This window comes from Chelonia mydas, chromosome 10, assembly GCF_015237465.2.
Source record: "Chelonia mydas isolate rCheMyd1 chromosome 10, rCheMyd1.pri.v2, whole genome shotgun sequence".
Classification (NCBI taxonomy): domain Eukaryota; kingdom Metazoa; phylum Chordata; order Testudines; family Cheloniidae; genus Chelonia; species Chelonia mydas.
The window spans coordinates 54,580,320-54,599,034 of NC_051250.2; the positions used below are offsets into that span (position 1 = coordinate 54,580,320).

Here is an 18,715-nt window from a genome sequence, read left to right on the forward strand (position 1 = left end):
TGCGTACGCCTGACCTCGTGGGACCAGCTGGCAGCCCCAAACCCCCGCTGCGCTGGGCTGGGCAGCCGGGAACCCAGATCCTGCTGCATGGCCTGGCATCCTTTAGCACAAAGCTGGGTTGCAGCTGTGTGTTAGTTGGGTGTCATTCGGCCCACGGATTGAGAACTGCTGATCTAGTCTGACCTCCTGCACATTGCAGGCCACAGAACTTCACCCACTCCTGAAATAGACTCCTAACTTCTGACTGAGTTACTGAAGTCCTGAAATCATGGTTTAAAGACTTCAAGTTACAGAGAATTCAGAATTTACACTAGTTTAAACCTGCAAGTGACCCATATCACATGCTGTAGGGAACGCAAAAAAACCCCAGGGTCTCTGCCAATCTGACCCAGGGGGAAATTCCTTCTTGACCCCAAATATGGCGATCAGTGAGACCCTGAGCATGTGGGCAAGACCTGCTAAGCAGATACCTGGGAAAGATTTCTCTGTAGTAGATCAGAGCCCTTCCCATCTAATGTCCTGTCTACAGACATTGGGGATTTTTGCTACAGGCAGTTGCCGATGGGCCACATGCCATTATAGGCAGTCCTGTCATACCATCCCCTCCACAAAGTTATCAAGCTCAGTCTTGAAGCCAGTTAGATTTTTTGCCCCCAATGCTCCCCTAGGAAGGCTGTTCCAGAAATTCACTCCTCTGATTGTTAGAAACCTTTGCCTAATATCAAGTCTAAACTTGTTGATGGCCACTTTATAGCCATTTATTCTTGTGTCCACATTGGTGCTTAACTTAAATAACTCCTCTCGCTCCCTTGTATTTATCCCTCTGATGTATTTATAGAGAGCAATGATGTTTCCCCTCATCCTTACTTTGGCTAGGCTAAACAAGCCAAGCTCATTGAGTCTCCCTTAATAAAGTAGGTTTTCCATTCCTTGGATCATCCTAGTAGCCCTTCTCTGCTTCCTTTCTTAAACATGGGAGACTAGAATTGCACACAATATCCCAGATAAGGTCTCAACAGTGCCTTGTATAATGGTACTAATACTTTGCTGTCTCTATTGGAAATATCTAGCCTGATGCATCCTAATATTGCATTAGCCTTTTTCACAGCCGTATCACATTGATGGCTCATAGTCATCCTGTGATCAGCCAATACATCCAGGTCTTTCTTCTCCTCTGTCACTCTCAACTGTTAAGTCCCCATCTTATAGCAAAAATTCTTGTTGTTGATCCCTAAATGCATGACCTTGCACTTTGCACTATTAAATTTCATCCCATTTCCATTACTCCAGTTCACAAGATCATCCAGATCTTGTATGATATTCCGGTCCTCCTCTAAATTGGCTATTCCTCCCAACTTTGCGTCATCCACAAATTTTATTAGCACACACTCATTTTTTGTGCCAAGGATAGTAATAAAAATGTTAAATAAGATTGGTTTCAAGACCGATCTGTGAGGAACTCCACAAGTAACCTCCCTCCAGTCTGTCAGTTCACCTTTCAGTATGACCCATTTTAGTTGTCCCTTTAATCAATTCCTTATCCATCTTTCAATTCTCATACTAATCCCCATCTTCTCCAATTTAACTAAAAATTTCCGATGTGGAATTGTATCAAATGCTTTATTGTCTGTGAACCACTCAAACCTCTTTCAAAAAGTTTTGTAAGAGTATGCATACTGGATGCATGTATAAATTAGGAAAAAAATAATAAAAGCTTCATCTGAAACTGCATAGTTTGATAGTCCTTGCAATATGTTGGGCAGGCTATAGAAATATAGCACACTGGTTAGCAATAATGTTACTGATAGCTTATGGCATAAGCTGATAGACTGGACTCCATCTTACAAGTACTCCTCTATACAAAGTAGAATGTAGGAAGGTTAACAAGAGGAGAGGGACAAAAGAATCAAGTTACTGTAATCCTCTACTGGATGACTGAATTTCTGGATTCAGGCAAGCAGATAACTTGGAAAAAAGTACTATAATAAAAACATTTACAAGCCTGGAAAGAAACAAAGTCTGACACGGTTTCTAAACCGTGTCTGTGCAGAGATCAGGAAAGAAGGTGGGTTTGTACAGCTGGAGAATAATAAATATTCAGTAGAAACTGACAAAAACTGAATCCTGATAGAGAGCAACACAGGGGAGACACTTCAGTGAAAAGGTGCAGAAACCAAAAAATACTCATTATTATTCAGATTTATCTTATTTTAGCGAATCTTTGCAGGAACAGTTGTGAGCAATCAAACATGATGTTCTTTATTGTACTAATCTACAGTCACACACATACCTTCCAACTCTCCACACTCAAATTGTGAAACCAAGAACCTATCAATAATATAGGCAAATAAAGAGATCACACCACAGCAAGTTGTAAATATGCTGTTTACAGTGTAATTTCTACACTAAAGGAGAAAAAGAAAAGTAATTTAAGAGCAGGGATGGATAAAGGCTAACCAGAAGCAGGGTCCAGTAAAATGTATGAGCCTCCAAAACTCTTGAACACCTTTAGACACCCTTTTTTACCAGATGACTCCACCTCATCCAAGACCTTCCTACATTTTTCCCTACTTTGTCTTTATTCTTGGCTCTCCATTTTCCCTATATCTTGTTCCTCTGTACTAAACACAATATCAAGCTCTTTCCCATCCTCTATCCTAACCCTAATGTCTCCATTCCATCCCAACCAGTTTCCCACACTCTTTTCTCATTCCATTTCCCCTCCACTCAGTCTATGTAAAGAGGGTGCTGGAAAGGTTGAGTTGTTTTCTTCTCTCTTCTCTTAGAGATGGGTGAACTGAGGAAGTATTTCTGTCCTGCCCTTCTATTATGTAAAAGGGGAGCAGAGAATCCTTCACCTGCTGGGCCAACTGAATCCACTTAAACAGCACTGCATGTAGCAAACTGTCACTTTGCAAGTAGGACCGCTATTTCAGGGAAGCAGCTGCAATTTGCAGCTGTGTTGCCAAATTTTGCTATTTATTGCAAGCCTTGTGATATTTGGTGTTTTTCTGAAAGATGCAGCTCCTGGAATCATGTGATTATGTGAGAATTCCATTTAAAACTAGACAGTTACTAAGCTTCATGGTTACAGGAAAAAAGCTTGAAAGCATGATCTAAGTGCACCTCCCACCAAAAAAGAAAAAAACCCCCAAATTTATTTTATTTTTTAAAAAAATCATGGTCTTTAGACAATCTCATGCTTTTTGAGGAGCTGAGTTATGATTTTTGAACACTTAGGGTTGTCCCTGTAATTTCCCAGCAAACCCTAATGGTTGTAGTGGAAAGGTAGGCAGCAGTCCCTTCTCTCCCTTTAATCTGCATCTATACTATGAAACAACACTTAGAGCCCTAACCCAAATAGCAGCTTTTAATATATTCGCAGCAAAGCGGATGACTAAAGAACTGAAATATAAAGGATGTTCCACTCCTAACAAAATGTTGCATTCTGGAATTCTACATAAGCGTATACACAGTACTGACATGTTGTGGTTCACAAATGTTCTTCAGTTTGGATACTAAATGCAGATACTATTCAACCACAGAACAATAAAAATGCTTCCTCAAAACTTGTAAAAGTCATAAATTATTATACTGCAAGTTAAAATGTTGTCATGGAAAAATATCTGCTACTGGATGCAAGAGTCCTATAATAAGCCTGTTTCCGGAGGTTATCTTGTATTATCGGTACATTATGGCTGATGTCAGGTTTCACACCAATAATACACATTCATAGCTCCATCAAGGTGGCTGACATTAGAGAGAGGCATTACACACTGCTTTATGGCAAGTCATCTTTACTACTTTCCCTCGCAGCTCCCCTTCTCTGACAGCATTAGTTTTTGTGGATTGTTAGCAGAAGATTTATTAACCATAAATATGTTGAAGACTCAAACCTAGGGAATAATCAGAGTTTTGTACTAAGACTGCTCACTTAAGTAACTCTGCATGCAATTTCACCAAACTCACATCTCTCAGAGATTTATAAACTGAAAAATAAACCTGACTCACATTAGGTAAATTTTGAGTCTATATAATAACTTATCTATAACGAGAAAAGCAATGGTAAGAAGAAATAAATTATGACAATCAAATCTGCAGTAGTCCTTTAGAGCATTACTTTATCTATAAGCAATAAAACAGGGTCAGACATGTGTGTCCTAATTAGAGCAAAGTAGCCGGATCATTTCAGGCCTCCAACAATAACTAAACAGTTGATCCAATTTATTGCAAATATGTGTAAAAGTCACAAACCCTGTGCTATCTATAATTTGCTAACATGTTGAATTAAATAAAGAAGTGTGTGCAGTTCTGACAAAGAGCCAGAATGGATCAGTGCAGGGAGATGAACTAGATGACCTCTCAAGATCTCTTTCAGACCAACATTTCTATGACTCTGTAGAGCACTATTTATGAAAAACATAGTTCAGTTCTGAGATACACTGAACAATTATAGAATGGAGGGACTGATCTGATGTATGATGCTGTGCCAATAATGGTGATCTTGTGTCTCTTAATAAGTATCAGAGCTCTCTGGTCATAATTCTGAGTAATGTAAAGAGCCATTTGTACACTTCATTAAATTTTTGCAAGACATTCTGTCTAGTAACAATTTAATTATTCCACCATATATTCTGAGTTTTATTCCTCTTTTATTAAAGCTATAAATAACTCGTGTATTTCTTTTCAAATTTTTGGCTGGCTGATTTTTTCCCCTAAGAGAAGATTGCTAATTTCTTCCAGTTAAACAGCAGCACCTCTTGATAGGAATCAGTTAGGAACCATGTCTACAAATTACCTTGAATTAAAAGACAATGCAATAAATTCTTGTACAATGTATTTTCTTCTGGATGCACATGTAAGTATTGTGTATACAAATGGCTAAAGGTTCCTGAAAACCCTACATATGGAAGTAAACTAGAATTGTGTCAACTTCCCTGAAGTCATATTCATCTTCTAATAAGAATTATTTAAGTTCTTCAAACTGGCTATATAAATGAGAGTTCAGCAAAAATACATCCTGCACTTTTCCAAATAGAGAAACAAAAAAGTGATTTAACTCCAGTTTATTAAATCCAGATAGTGTTCATAGAATCATAGAATATCAGGGTTGGAAGGGACCTCAGGAGGTCATCTAGTCCAACCTCCTGCTCAAAGCAGGACCAATCCCCAACTAAATCATCCCAGCCAGGGCTTTATCAAGCCTGACCTTAAAAACCTCTAAGGAAGGATATTCCACCACCTCCCTAATGTTAATATAAGGCAACGATTTGCTCTAAGTTGGATTTGCAGGTCTGCCTTTAAGTTTGATATTTATCTAAATTAATGAACAAAAAGCCTTAATTTAATGTTAGCTAAGGATGCTATAGAAATTAGGAAATGCAAAGTTAAGGATTAGAAAGGATTAAAAGGTTGCAAAGTCAACCACTCTCAAGAAAGGTAAAGTCAGAATGAATATTGCCTATGCAACCTTTAATTTGGTCTCCTTGTTCTTGAAGAAGTGGCCATCTATGAAAAGTTTGGTGTAACTGACTTCCCTAACATCACATAGCAACTCATAGGCAGAGATAGAATCCAAGTGTCCGGGCTGACATTCAAATCCCTAACCACAAGACCATCCCTTCTCTTCCTGCAGTCCCACCTCATTCATTACTCACATTTCAACTTCGAAACTAACGAGGCAGGGGTCATACAGACAACAGACTCCTTCATTACACAACTCTGATTCATCCCAAGAGCAGATCTGTCCTGTGCACTGAATGGACCATGCAGCTTTACTTTGGGTGTCACATTCTGGGGGGCAATTCAGACCAGTGAGGAGCTGTGCTACCACTTGCCCTGTAACCCTGGACACACAGAGCCAGCAGACAAGCATGTAGTGTCTGTGTGTTAAGCAGCTCTGACTCAGCACTCTGATTCCAGCAGACTGCTTTTTACACCCCAGCCACACACTGGTATCTACCTGCCTTGGTTACTAACATCTATGTGATGTCAAAACACCCTCAGCTCCCATATTTTCCCAAAACTGTGTGCTCTGCAAAGTCTAGCCCTCTCCTGGACCATTCAGAGGAATAAGAGGATTATTTGCTCCAAGCCAATACCCAGCAGCTTGCCACATTAACTGGAGTTAACAATCACTTCAGTTCAAATACAGCACTGGATTGATTTAGATTAAAATAAAACAAGTTTATTAACAACAGGGCATGCGTTAAGTGATGCCAAATAAAAGAAAGAAGGGTTACAAGCAAATAACAGTGAAAGACACTTATCTAAAAGCCTAAAACTTAATCTAGCAAGGTACAGCCTTTGTTTAATATGGTTTCTCTCACCAATTACTCTTTCTCCAGCATGGCTGACTGTATCTCAGTCAGGATCTTTCATGGAAGTACAGGGTAGCCCTTTTCTTCCTAGGTGAAAGATAACTTGTGGGTCTTTACCTCTCTCATAGTTTAGTTAACCTTTCAAATGGATTCTTCCGCAGGTTTCTCCTGCCCCCTACAAAATAAAGTTAATTCAAGATGTGAGGAAGAAGACATGAGTCTGGTGATGAAGGAGGTTCCATGCTGGTTTCTTTCCCATATAATGTTTGTTAACATGCAAATTGATTTGTTCCTGCAATCTCTCCCCCCTGCCATTATTCTGAGTGGTTATCTCCTCCCCTTGCTAGCGTTATGGTTTTGTTTACCTTTTATGTAAATACACTCCCACATTCTCAATGTATGTTGGTAGTACCTTCAAGGTGGTGGAATCACATTCCTTTGTTTGTAAGGTAGGATAACTTCAGCCTTGCCTGGCAGACATACTTTAAGAACATAATTACCAATATGTTTGTAATCTTGATTTGTGCTCCATACATACACCACACAATGATATAAATGATCAGTATGTGATTTGCCTTCTATTGATATCCTACTTGACAGCTTTTAGGCACAGGTTATGACATTAGTGAGTTGGGTTACACTGAACAAGTCGGGCCAGATGAAACTCCCACTGGTCGCTACCAGATACCAGTGAGCCCCTTGGTCTCTCTTGCATTGCAATGCTGTTAGGGTCACAGTGCACAGCACTGATTCTGGCATTTTCTAACTTGAGAGTGTCTGACTATGCAACCATTTGATACTTTTTAATTCTTAACTTTGCATTTCCTATTTTTTATGGGTTAGTTTACTGATGAAAGATACTTTATTGTTATACAAAGCTTTTTGTTTGGAAATTTCCTTAGGTTTTTTAAGTTAAAAAAATCTTTTATATATGTTCTTTTTAAATAATGAAGCACTTACAATTTATTGTCTTCAATGTACATTTTGTTGCCTTTGTTATCTCTGTAGAGCTCCATATTTCACTTCTCAGTGTCATGTTGACCAATATATCGAAACTAATTAAATTAAATTGTATTCATACAAAATGTGGTTTTTATTAATGAAACTTCAGCTTTAGAGGAACTTCCATATGACTTTTTAAAAGTTTACAACAGAATACCGAATAGGGTATATACTGGTAGTTTCCTGCCTTTTAAAAACATAAATTTTCAAAAGCCATTGCTCCCAATTTGTAAAGAGAAGATAAACAATATACATGGAAAGGAGCTCTGTAATTTTGTATCTTATTTTACTGTAACCCTGTGACGATGGCAAACTAGGTGCCAGTTTATGTCAAGGTCCCCATGCCTCCTATGAATACTGACAAACACATAGCTGGAAATGGACAGGTTCACCTGTATGTTAATATTGTTAAAAAACATGTTTAGACTTTATTGAATGCTTATAAGTTGCTGCATATATTAATCTCACTTATAAACATTGGTATCCCATATTGTAAAATAATATTTGAGCATTTGCATTGTAAGCCTCTGTGAAATGCTGGCCTCCAACAGCAAGTGTTATGTTCTGCCCCACAAAGAAGGCCCCCCACACCAGATGAGCTATTTTAGAACATCAAAGAGGACAAAACACTGTTTATTGTTCGCTGCTCTCCCCTTAATGAAGAGGAAACATGCAAATGCATTCCTCCCACCAGCTAAGTGTGCAATTTGAAGCAGAAGGGAGGAAGGGATAAAAAACCCCTAACAAGGAGGAAACTATATTTCTTTGCTGCTTGGACTTTTGACTCTTTTCTAGGCATAACCAAGAGATTCCCCAGTATTTAGCCTGGGTTAGCCCTAAAAAACATATAGAGTTTGCTTATTACAGAAGCTTCTATTACTTTTTAAAACTTAAGATTGGAAATCATTTGTGTATATGTATATTTATGTGCTTTAACCTTGCAAATAACTCATTTCCTTTCTAATAAACTATCTAAAGATGTAAAATAAGATTGGCTACAAGCATTGTCTTTAGCATGAAATTGAAGGTACAACGGGCCTGCGGTAACTGACTGGTCCTTTGGAGTTGGAGTAACCTGAATATTACTGTGTTTCATCTATCACAAAGGTAAGCTTGCCTAGGTGACAAGATAGACTGGAATACCCAAGGGGACGCTCTGGGACTCCATGTTACAGTGTCTGAGGAGTTTACACTTAATACTTGGTTGATGAAATCTAAGTATAGAACTCACAAGCAATCTGGGGTTTGTAACAATCTGCCCTTAAGTTGGTACTCATGCTCTTGAATCACCTTAGGACAGCTTGACAGGCTCTTTTTGAGGAAAGTAACAATTACTCTTTGAAAAGAAACAGTGTAACTTACTATAGTACAAACCCAAACAAGCAGAACAGGAGTTTATCCAAACCCACTCTGCTTTCATTACAAGGTCCTCCTAGGACCCTTGTCTGTAATAACATGATGGTCATTTGAGATAAATTAGTTACCAAAGGCAGCTATTGCCATGATAACCATAGCAATAGTGACTCTCCCCAAGTTTACAAATGAACTGGAGGGATTGAGTGGTGAGTGGCTGATTGTCTCTGATGTCACTGCTCAGCCAGCAGCATACAAACACAAAATACACATAGAAGATCGTTCCACACGCATTATATATATGTTGGAGAGCATTCTACAGACATTAATTAGTAGTTGAAATTTCATTTAAAGTCCCCACAGCATGTTTATATAAAAGGGTTCCCAAAAAGAGTGAAAAACTGAAATAAAAACCCTGTAAAACAGAAAATTTTTATGCAAACTTAACTGTGAGACCATAATAAATTCTATATTTTATAAGTTTATATTTTATTCTCACAAATCCTAACAAAAAAGTGAAAGGGAAAAACAGGTGTATCAATTTTCTTCATAGATCAAAAACTTTTTTTTTAAATTACTGGAACACTTTTAAAAAGGGAGCAGTAACTCCATTAGCACTTTAACGATAGTGTTTTGTTTCAGGAAGCTGTTTAAGTTCCTAATTTGCCAGAACAGCTTCATTAAATTCCTAAGTCTTGTATATGTCACACAACAAAAAGGAGTATTTATCTGGGATGAAAGCCTGCTTTCAAAGTCTTTCAAATTATTTCTAACACACGAGAAATGATGTGAAACGGAAAACATTATTTTAAGGAAACTGAGCAAATACTTTATTTCAAAGTGTCTGTCATAAAACCAAAGGTGGTGCTATAAGAGGCACATAATAACGTACATGCACATTTGATATAATTAATTATCTTCCTAGATCTGCAGATCTGGACATAAATGGACATATGTGGCACATGAGAACTCAAGTAACTTTCTTTTAAACCTTAAAGTAATTCAGAATCAGGAGAGTTTCACTAAAATGAAAGGCTACATAAAGACATTCTGGAAAAATTTATACTTCATATTCATCCTGTTTATATGGAGACATGGGAGAGTCATCTTACTTATAATGAGAAATAAACATTATTAAAGTATTATCATCATCCTGTTTATTCTGTCTCTTATTTACTTCCTGTTGCCTATCTCAGGCTACGGTTACACGATGGAGCTGCACTGATGTAGCTGCGCCTCTGTAGCCGACTTAATTACTCCAGCCCCCAAGAACAGCAGTAGCTATGTCGTCTGGAAAAGCTCTCCCGCCGACATAACACTGTACACACTGGCGCATAAGTCAGTGTAACTTACATTGCTCATGGGCGTGTTGGTTATTCACACCCTTGAGCAACATAACTTATACTGATTTAAGCTGCAATGTGTACATAGCCTTGTTTCAAAAGAGACAGCATTAATGAAGGAGAGAAATGCATCTCACACTGTATTAGTACATCCATTTGAAATGCTGCTTGAGGATACACAGGTCAAAGAGAGCATCATTTTCACATTTGTAAAAGATATCGCAATTAATTGTCTAATAGTTACTTCTGATTCTATTTATGTTTAATTGATCTGTATTTTGGAGGTGTTTTAGAGCCACTTTATTTCCTTTTAAAATTGTTGTACAATACCTCAGCCTCTTTGGCAACCCCACAACTGCCCATCCTACTGCCCAACAATCAGTTCTGTGCTTGCATCCCCCTCAATTCTGTCCCAAGCCCCCATGTCTGTTCTGACACCCCCCACTCCAAACTGTGCCTCCAATCAATTCAGCCCCCCTCTTCTCCAGCCTCATATCTGCTCCTTCTGCAGCTCCAGGGGTTCTTAACTCCTCTCTAGCCCCACGCCATCTATTAATTCCCCAGACCTAGGGGTGCATGGATGGAGAGGAGCAGAGAGGACCTGTCCAACTGCTCTTAGGAGGAGAGAGGGGAGGAGGCAGCTGAGCCAACCTGAACAGCAGGGCTCTTTCAGCTCTCTGCTGTCTCCTCACCTCTTGTGAGAATGGTGTCTGCTTCTGAGGAGAGGGGGGAGAGAGCTCTGCCTGCTTCCTGAGGCAGCTCTGATTGGCTGCTCTTCTGCAGGAGCTGGGGCCATGGGAAAGACAGCCAATTAGAGGGTTTTCCCCCAAGGCAGAGCTGAAATTCAAAAGAGGGGTGGAATTTCTCATGTCATCATGAGACTGGCTCCAGCCTTGGAGAAACTCCTACGACTGGCAAAAAAAATTGCAAGAGTTGTCAAGACTTAGAGATGGAAAAAGGCTACAGTGTATCAGCTGTTCTAACTTCTTGCAAGTGCAGATGGTTTCCTTCAGTACATTTCCAGTGCTCTGTCCAATCTAATTTTGAATGCCCAAACATAATGATTTCCACTGTATGTGAATAAAACATAAGCAAATTATTAAAAAACGTTTAATGAAGAATCAGATCCCCAAACTGTACAAGATTCTGTGATGACTTGGCCTGGTGCCCAGGTTTAGTAACAGACATCTGACACAAGATGTAAATTTTTTCAAATAATTACTGCTTAGTAAAAGGAAAAAAAAGGCAAAATGAAAATCTGATGGACAGTAACCTTTGCCTTTACTCTGGCATGATCAGAAAAAGGTACCAGCTCTTCTGCATTTTCCTTGACATCTCCATCCACCAAGGCTGTTACCTTAGAATGGGAACCACCATGTCTCTGGAAAGCTAGGATTGTAGAGTCTGGTGTTATCCCTTTGAGTCATCACGCAAAAGGCATCACCTCTATTTAAGGAAAACTACTTTGCAGTAATTCCCCTGTAGGTCCAGGGACAGAATAGGCCCACTGCTCCTCCTGCATGTCGTAAGAGGCAACTAAAATGGGGCTGCATGGAGAGGGATGGGCTCCGCCAGGTTAGAAATTTGCCCAAGACACACCATACGATGAGTAAGTCAACCATGTCCATACTGGATTGGTCGCAGTGCGGGTTAATAATGACCGCACTATTCGTCTCCCACCTGGGCGGACGCAACAAGTATACTACTGGTGTAACCCCAACAAAGAGGATCTGTGGAAGAGATAACATCATCATAGGTACATGGAATGTAAGAACACTGAAACAAATAGGGAGGTTGAAAGAACTCACGTACGAAATGGAACAATACACCTGGCACCTCCTAGGCAACTCTGAGGTCAGATGGAAGAACTTTGGAGAGGCACTAATGGAAGAAGGCCATGTACTCTATTACAGTGGAGAGGACAAACATGTCAATGGTACAGGATTTCTTGTGCATAAAGATATCAAGAATTCAGTATTAGGATGTCGCCCAATATCCAGTAGGCTTATTTCCATCCGTCTAAAAGCAGGACCATTCAATATAACAGTGGTACAAGTCTACGCCCCTACAACAGACTATGACAACGAGCAAATTGAAGATTTTTATGATCAGCTCCAAGACATCAGTGATAAGGTCACAAGAAAGACATCCTGATTGTACAGGGAGATTGGAATGCTAAAGTGGGTACTGACACACAGGCATATTGGCAGGATTATTGTGGTCCTTTTTGTAATGTGGTAACCAATTAAGAGACGACTGAGACTTTTGGAGTTTGCCAGCTATAACAATCTGGTTCTTGAAAAAACATTAGGAGCACATAAATCATCCAGACGATCAATGCGGCATGCCCCTAATGGTCTATATCAGTCAGATCAACTACATCATGGTGCAAAACCGATTTCATTCTGGGATCAACAGAGCTAAAACAAGGAGCCTCCCTGCTGCTGATACTGAAAGTGATCACGACCTTGTGATGCTAAACTCTTGGCTGCAGCTAAGGAAAATTGTCAGGCCAAAGTTCACCAGAATCAAGTTTGACTTAAAAAGACTTAGAGGCTGAAGCATTGCAGAGTCATTCCAAACAATGATTGGCAGAAAGTCTGCCCTGCTGCTTGCTCTAGAGGAAGACATAGAAACAATGACCAACTAGTTCAATGCTGTAATGAATAAGGCAGCAATGGACATTCTTGGGAAACACCATAAGATGACAAAACCTTGGGTCACAAATGAAATACCAGAAATGTGTGACATTAGAAGAGAATTCAAGAGAGACAAGAACAGCATTGAGGGAGCTGATAAATACAGAGTGACTGGCAGAAAGATCAAGAAAGCAATGAAGGTGGCCAAGGAGATATGGATCAAACAATAATGCTCTGAAATTGAAGAATGTATCAATAATAAAAATACCAAACAAGCCTTCTAGATTGTAAAAGATCTGACAAAAGAAAGATGGACCAAATCTAATGCAATTCAAGACAAAGAAGGGAACAGTCTTACAGAAGAAAGGGACATCATCAATATGTGGACAAACTACTGCTCTGATCTATATAACCACCAGACAAATGGAGATCCTAATGTCCTAGACAGCCCAGATTCAACAGAGGAGGCTGACTTTCCAATACTGCATGAAGAAGTGGAGACAGCTGTGATATCACTCAAGAATGGAAAGGCTACAGGTATTGACAACATCCCAGCTGAACTGATGAAATTCGGAGGAGAAATAGTAATATATGTACGCACAAAGATCTGCAACCAGATCTGGCAGACATGTGAGTGGCCCTCCACTTGGACACAGTCACTAATCATCACTCTGCCAAAGAAAGGCAACCTGCAATTGTGTCAAAATTATCAGACCATAAGCTTAATTAGCCATCCCAGCAAAATTATGTTGACAGTCATAAGGAACAGATTGAAGCCATAAGCGGACAACAGGCAGGCTTTTGTGCTAGAAGAACAACAACAGAACAGATTTTCAATCTTCATGTTATATGCGAGAAGTACTTACAACATCAGCAAGACATCTACCATGTCTTTGTTGACTTCAAGAAGGCATTTGACAGAGTATGGCATGAAGCTCTTGGAGCAACCATGAAGAAGTACAATGCTGGTCGTAAGCTTATTCTTATCATTAAAAAACTCTATGCCAAGGCCAGCAGTGCAGTTCTCATCAACGGCACAACAGGAGAGTGGTTTCACACTACTATTGGAGTCCAGCTAGGCTACCTTCTTTTGCTCATACTCTTTTCGCTCAACATCTACTTGGAGCACATAATGACTGATGCCCTAGAAGATCACATATGCACAGTCAGCATTGGTTTGCTGATGATCACATATGCACAGCAACAAATCTTTGGTTTGCTGATGACACTGATGGCCTGGCAGGTAGCAAAGATGAACTCGCCAACCCTGTGAAACAATTGGATGAAACCTCCAAAAAATACAGCATGGAAATCAGTGTAGAGAAAACCAAGCTGATGACAAACAAATGTGATGGGATCAGCTCACATATCACTGTCAGTGGACAACAGCTGGAGACAGTGAAACAGTTCAAGTATTTGGGGGCAATCATCACTGATGAAGGATTAAAGGCAGAAATTCTGGCAAGAACTGCACAAACAACAGCAACAGGGGTAAAGCTAAAGCCAATTTGGAGGAACAAGAACATCTCCCTGGAATCCAGATTGAAACTGCCGCATGCAGTGGTCATCTACATTTTTGTGTATGTGTGCGAGACATGGACCCTTATGGCAGAACTTGAACAGAAAATGCAGGTAGTAGAGATGGGATACTTCCGTAAAATCCTAGGCATCTCCTACTTCGACCACATCACTAATTGAGTGGTCCACAACATCATCACCCAAAGCTCTGGGTCATATGAAGACCTCCTGACGACTATGAAGAAGCGCAAGCTGAGGTGGTACAGCCATGTAACAAGATCATCTGGCCTATCCAAGATCATCCTCCAAGGGACAGTGCAGGGGAAGAGAAGAAGAGATGGACTGACAATATAAAAGAGTGGACAGGAATGGACTTTTCGGAGACTCAAGTACTGACACACAATCTTCGGGGTGGAGACAATTGGTTGATTGCTCATCAGTGCTGGTGCCCCATGGACCAATGCGATTATGGGAGTGATGATGATGACTTTGCAGTGGTGCTGGAACAATTTGTATAGTGGGGGAGCTGAAAGCCTTTGAACCAAATTGTAAACCCTGTATATGATGGAAATCACTTTAAGTTGGGGGTACTGTCTCACCCCCTGTACCCCTAGTTCCAGCACCTGTGCTACTTAGTGCATTTCTAGTGAATGCTTTCATTTCTTCACAGCTGCTCATGGAAAAGAAGGGCAAAAGAGAAACCGCATACTCCCTTAGACCCTTCTTCATTTTCATCTGTAAACAAAAACACAAGATGACTAACCAATGGCCTGGCTTCAGCTACACTATCACAGCTCAGTTCTTAATAGAGATGGACTTGAGTTTCAATTCAATTCTCAACTTTCACAAAATATGGCAGTGTTCAGATCCAGAGTTTTTGTTCAACCTATTGGAGAGACAGTGACCTGGACTTAGGCTCTGGATCTAAACTTCCCCAAAATGTCAGGCTGTTCAGATCTATTTTTACTAAATACTTGTATTTCATAATCATTTAACATAATTGTTCCATTACCTGTATAGAATTTATAGTTCTAGGTTAACTGCATGCATCTATTTTTTCTATTATTGGTAGTATCTACTTTCAAGTTCATGTGCCTTGTGATTTCTCTCTTCTGTAAGACTTTCCAGATTTACAGCTTGTGAAACTTACATCTACTTTATACTTGTAACATTGTATGTGCTTAGTTTTATTTACTAATGAAGGGTCTTGACCTCATCTTTGTCTTTTTAAACGTGAATTAGAAGCCATTTCCTTCCTCCTTTAATGAAACAACATGTTATACAACAACAACAAGAAATGTGAGCAAAATACTAACTACTGTATTGGGCTTTGTTTGTTACCCTTTTTTTTTTTTTCAAATGAGCAGGACAGCATGGTTCTGGGTGCACTACAATAAGGGGAAATATCAAGTATAATGTGTACAAGTATGTTTGTGGAGAATTGCAAAGTGGGAATTTGTATGTTGATATGAAACACAGGCATATAGTAATGTGCCTTCAGACACTGACCAGATAGTCAGACACTGAAATTTATGCAGATCCACTTTCAATTCAATGAAAGAAAACCACACTGGTTTTCAGCAGCAGCAATAAAGGAAGCTGGAGAGCTGCCAGATCACACACATATTTGCTGTTCACTCTGCCCACAACACACTTCAGCTTTATTAAATGAAGTTGTTTACTCTGCTCCAATATCTTGATTAACTTATAAAAAAGACGTGAAGTGAAAAAGATTATAGTGAAGCCTAAAAAGTTTATCAGAATTCTATTCATGTCTTTTTGAAAAATATCACAACATATAATGCGCTCCTGGCTACACACACTTCTTCTCTATAGTAATGTAAAACATTGTAAAACCTGCAGTGGTTCTCCTACCAGCTACTGAGGACATGGCACCGTGGGGCAATGAGTGTGAAGATTGAGGAAGTGGCAATGAGGCAGTGACTGGGAAGACTGTCCAAGATTACTAAAGAAAGACTTTGACACCATGGAAGGGGAAAACACATTTAGTGACCTGGCCGAAGGGCTGCGTCACAAAGAGGCTGCAGCTCATAGAGTGAGAGAGGGGCTGCAGACCCAAAGAGAGAGGCAAAGAGATAGTGTGCAACCGCGGAAGGAGGTGTTGACCTCGCAAGCTATATCGCAGAGAGTACCAGGAGGAAGTGCCATCCTAGCGGTGAATGGAGCACACTGTCACAAAGTGGTGGAGAATGCGGGCATGCTGCTGACCCAAGGGGAGTCTGAAAGATGGTGCAGGTGATTGTCCCTGATACAAGGGGCAGGGTGAGAGACTGTGTAAGAGCGCTCCCCCAAAACAAGTGGAGTAGGAAAGGCTGTAGAAGAGACACTTGAGGCAAAGAGACAATGGAACCGCCGTGTGCAGAGGCCCTCTTTGCACAAGGCAGGTGTACCCTCCCAGGCTGGACCACAGAGTTTCTGCTCCCAATGAATGGGGCTCACGAGCAACAAATGGGGATACAGGTCCAAATGAGACAGATTCTAGAGAACCAGCAGCAACTATGGGAGGTGCAGAGATACTTGCAGAACTATGTGATGCAGTTAGTTGAAGAACAATGATATTTGCTCAAGATCCTTCAAGAGATGAACAGGGGGCAGAGAGGCTGGGGCAAGAAAAGAGGCCAAAGGATCAGAAGCCTGAGCAAAGCAAGGTTACACCTGTGGGCAGAGGGGACACCTTAGGAGAGAGTGTCCCTATTGGGAGGAGAAGTCTAGCCCCAAGGGAAAGAAAGCAGGAAAGCCCCAAGGTGTCCAACCTGTGAAGAAAACAGGAAACGGGGAGCACTTGTTTTACCTGTGGGGAACCAGGACTCATAAGGATATAGAGCCCTCACAGACAGGACAGTAGCCCAAGAAAGGGCGGAGTCCTGATTGGGGACAACAAAAAAGAGACAATCCAGAAGAAGGGCAAGGGGTCAAGAAAGGACCAAAAGGAAGTGCCAGATATCCTGAGGGGGTGCACTAAAGTGGTGGAGAAGGCTGAAGGGGCCAAAAATTTCAGAAAGCTACTAGGAAAATCACGTGTAGTTGAAAATGTTTTAAAGCTTTTGTTTATTTCTTAAATGACAAACACTTTTGTGAAATGCATGCCTGCAAATATGTTAGCTAAGTGCAAGACTCCTAATATCATTGCTAGATAAATGACAAAATATGGTATGTGCCAGCATGTGCCAGAATCTAATGACCTTACTCAAATAACTACTAATTTAAGAAATAATTTAAAGATAGTTTATATTAATGGAGAATTAATTAATAGTGGCAGTGCTCAAGCAAATCCCTTGCCCAACTCAGGAAGACAAGAATCATCTCTCCAAAAATTGTTATAAGAATCAATAATTTTTCAATTATTTCAGCTAAAGACTTTGAGGGTTATTTAATTTAAGAAGACTGTTTTGAGAACAAAAAACTTTACATAAAAATAGGAGTGTTTGGACTTTTTGAAAATAGAATTTCATTTCCTGTTGAGCTCTATTAAACTGAAGGACTTTCTCAGAAAATTAACTAAATAAAAAGAAAAAGCTAAACTCTACCTTTAAAAAGTTATCTGGGATCTTCCCAATACCACTACAACAAAGACCATTAGAAATGCTGTATATTCATTAGGCAGGCTGCAAATTCAGGAGCTGAAGGTGTCAGTTAAGTCAATCCTGAAAGCATGGAGCCAATGAAAGAGTGACAGCAACACGGATCATGAATACTGAAATTAATACTATGGGACCACTTGAGAAGGGACTTACTGTTGAAGCAAGAATAAGGAGGACTTTGACCGAGAAACTTACTGTTGACCGAGAAACTCCTTGTTCCTGGAAAAAGGGAATCATTTCCTGATGGGCCTGTACAGCTTCAAGAGTGCTCTGAAGAAGAGGTTACCAGGAAAGGACCTCTACCATAGGTAACTTCTATGAAAGGAAATATTACATTCTTTTATTCTGTTGAAAGTGTGTGGTGGAGAGGGGTTTGAAATCTGATGAGGCAGAAGAAACCTTGGAAAATTTACTAGGAAATGATTCTTAGTCCCAATAGTGATTTAGACCTTTAGTTCTTCTTCCAGGTTTTCCAGGACATGTACAGGGTTAGTTGACTTAATGAAGGGGGAGAAATTACATGTTTCTATTGAACATAGGTAATTCATTTTCTTTTTTAATGCAATATGAACTTCTCTATACCACACACATTTAATGTGTAGAACCAGCTACTCATCTGTTAGGTCACATCTTCAGTGCTAAGAAAAGGTATGTTTTTACCTCAGGCTAACTAACATGCATGAGCTATCCCAAGGTAAAAACACAATGGAAAAAAGGCACTTTAGTTCTACCATGAGGTTAACTAGGTGTGGTCTATCAGAGACTGGCATTGTGCTGACCTCACTCACTTTACCTGACAGTAAAACTAAAGCGCCTTGTCTCCACTATGTTTTACCTTGGGATAGTTCACAAGTGTTAGTTACCCTTTTTAGCAGTGAAGACAAGTCTTCACTCACAGTTCCCACCCTCTCTCAAATAAGAGTACAGATGGATCTTTA

General features: G+C 40.0%; 1 protein-coding gene across 2 annotated transcripts in view; it reads right to left on the bottom strand.

Annotated features, from left to right (window-relative positions):
* Positions 1-18,715, bottom strand: part of FAM189A1 (family with sequence similarity 189 member A1) — a 383,608-nt gene that overhangs the window by 133,132 nt on the left and 231,761 nt on the right. The window lies entirely within an intron of this gene.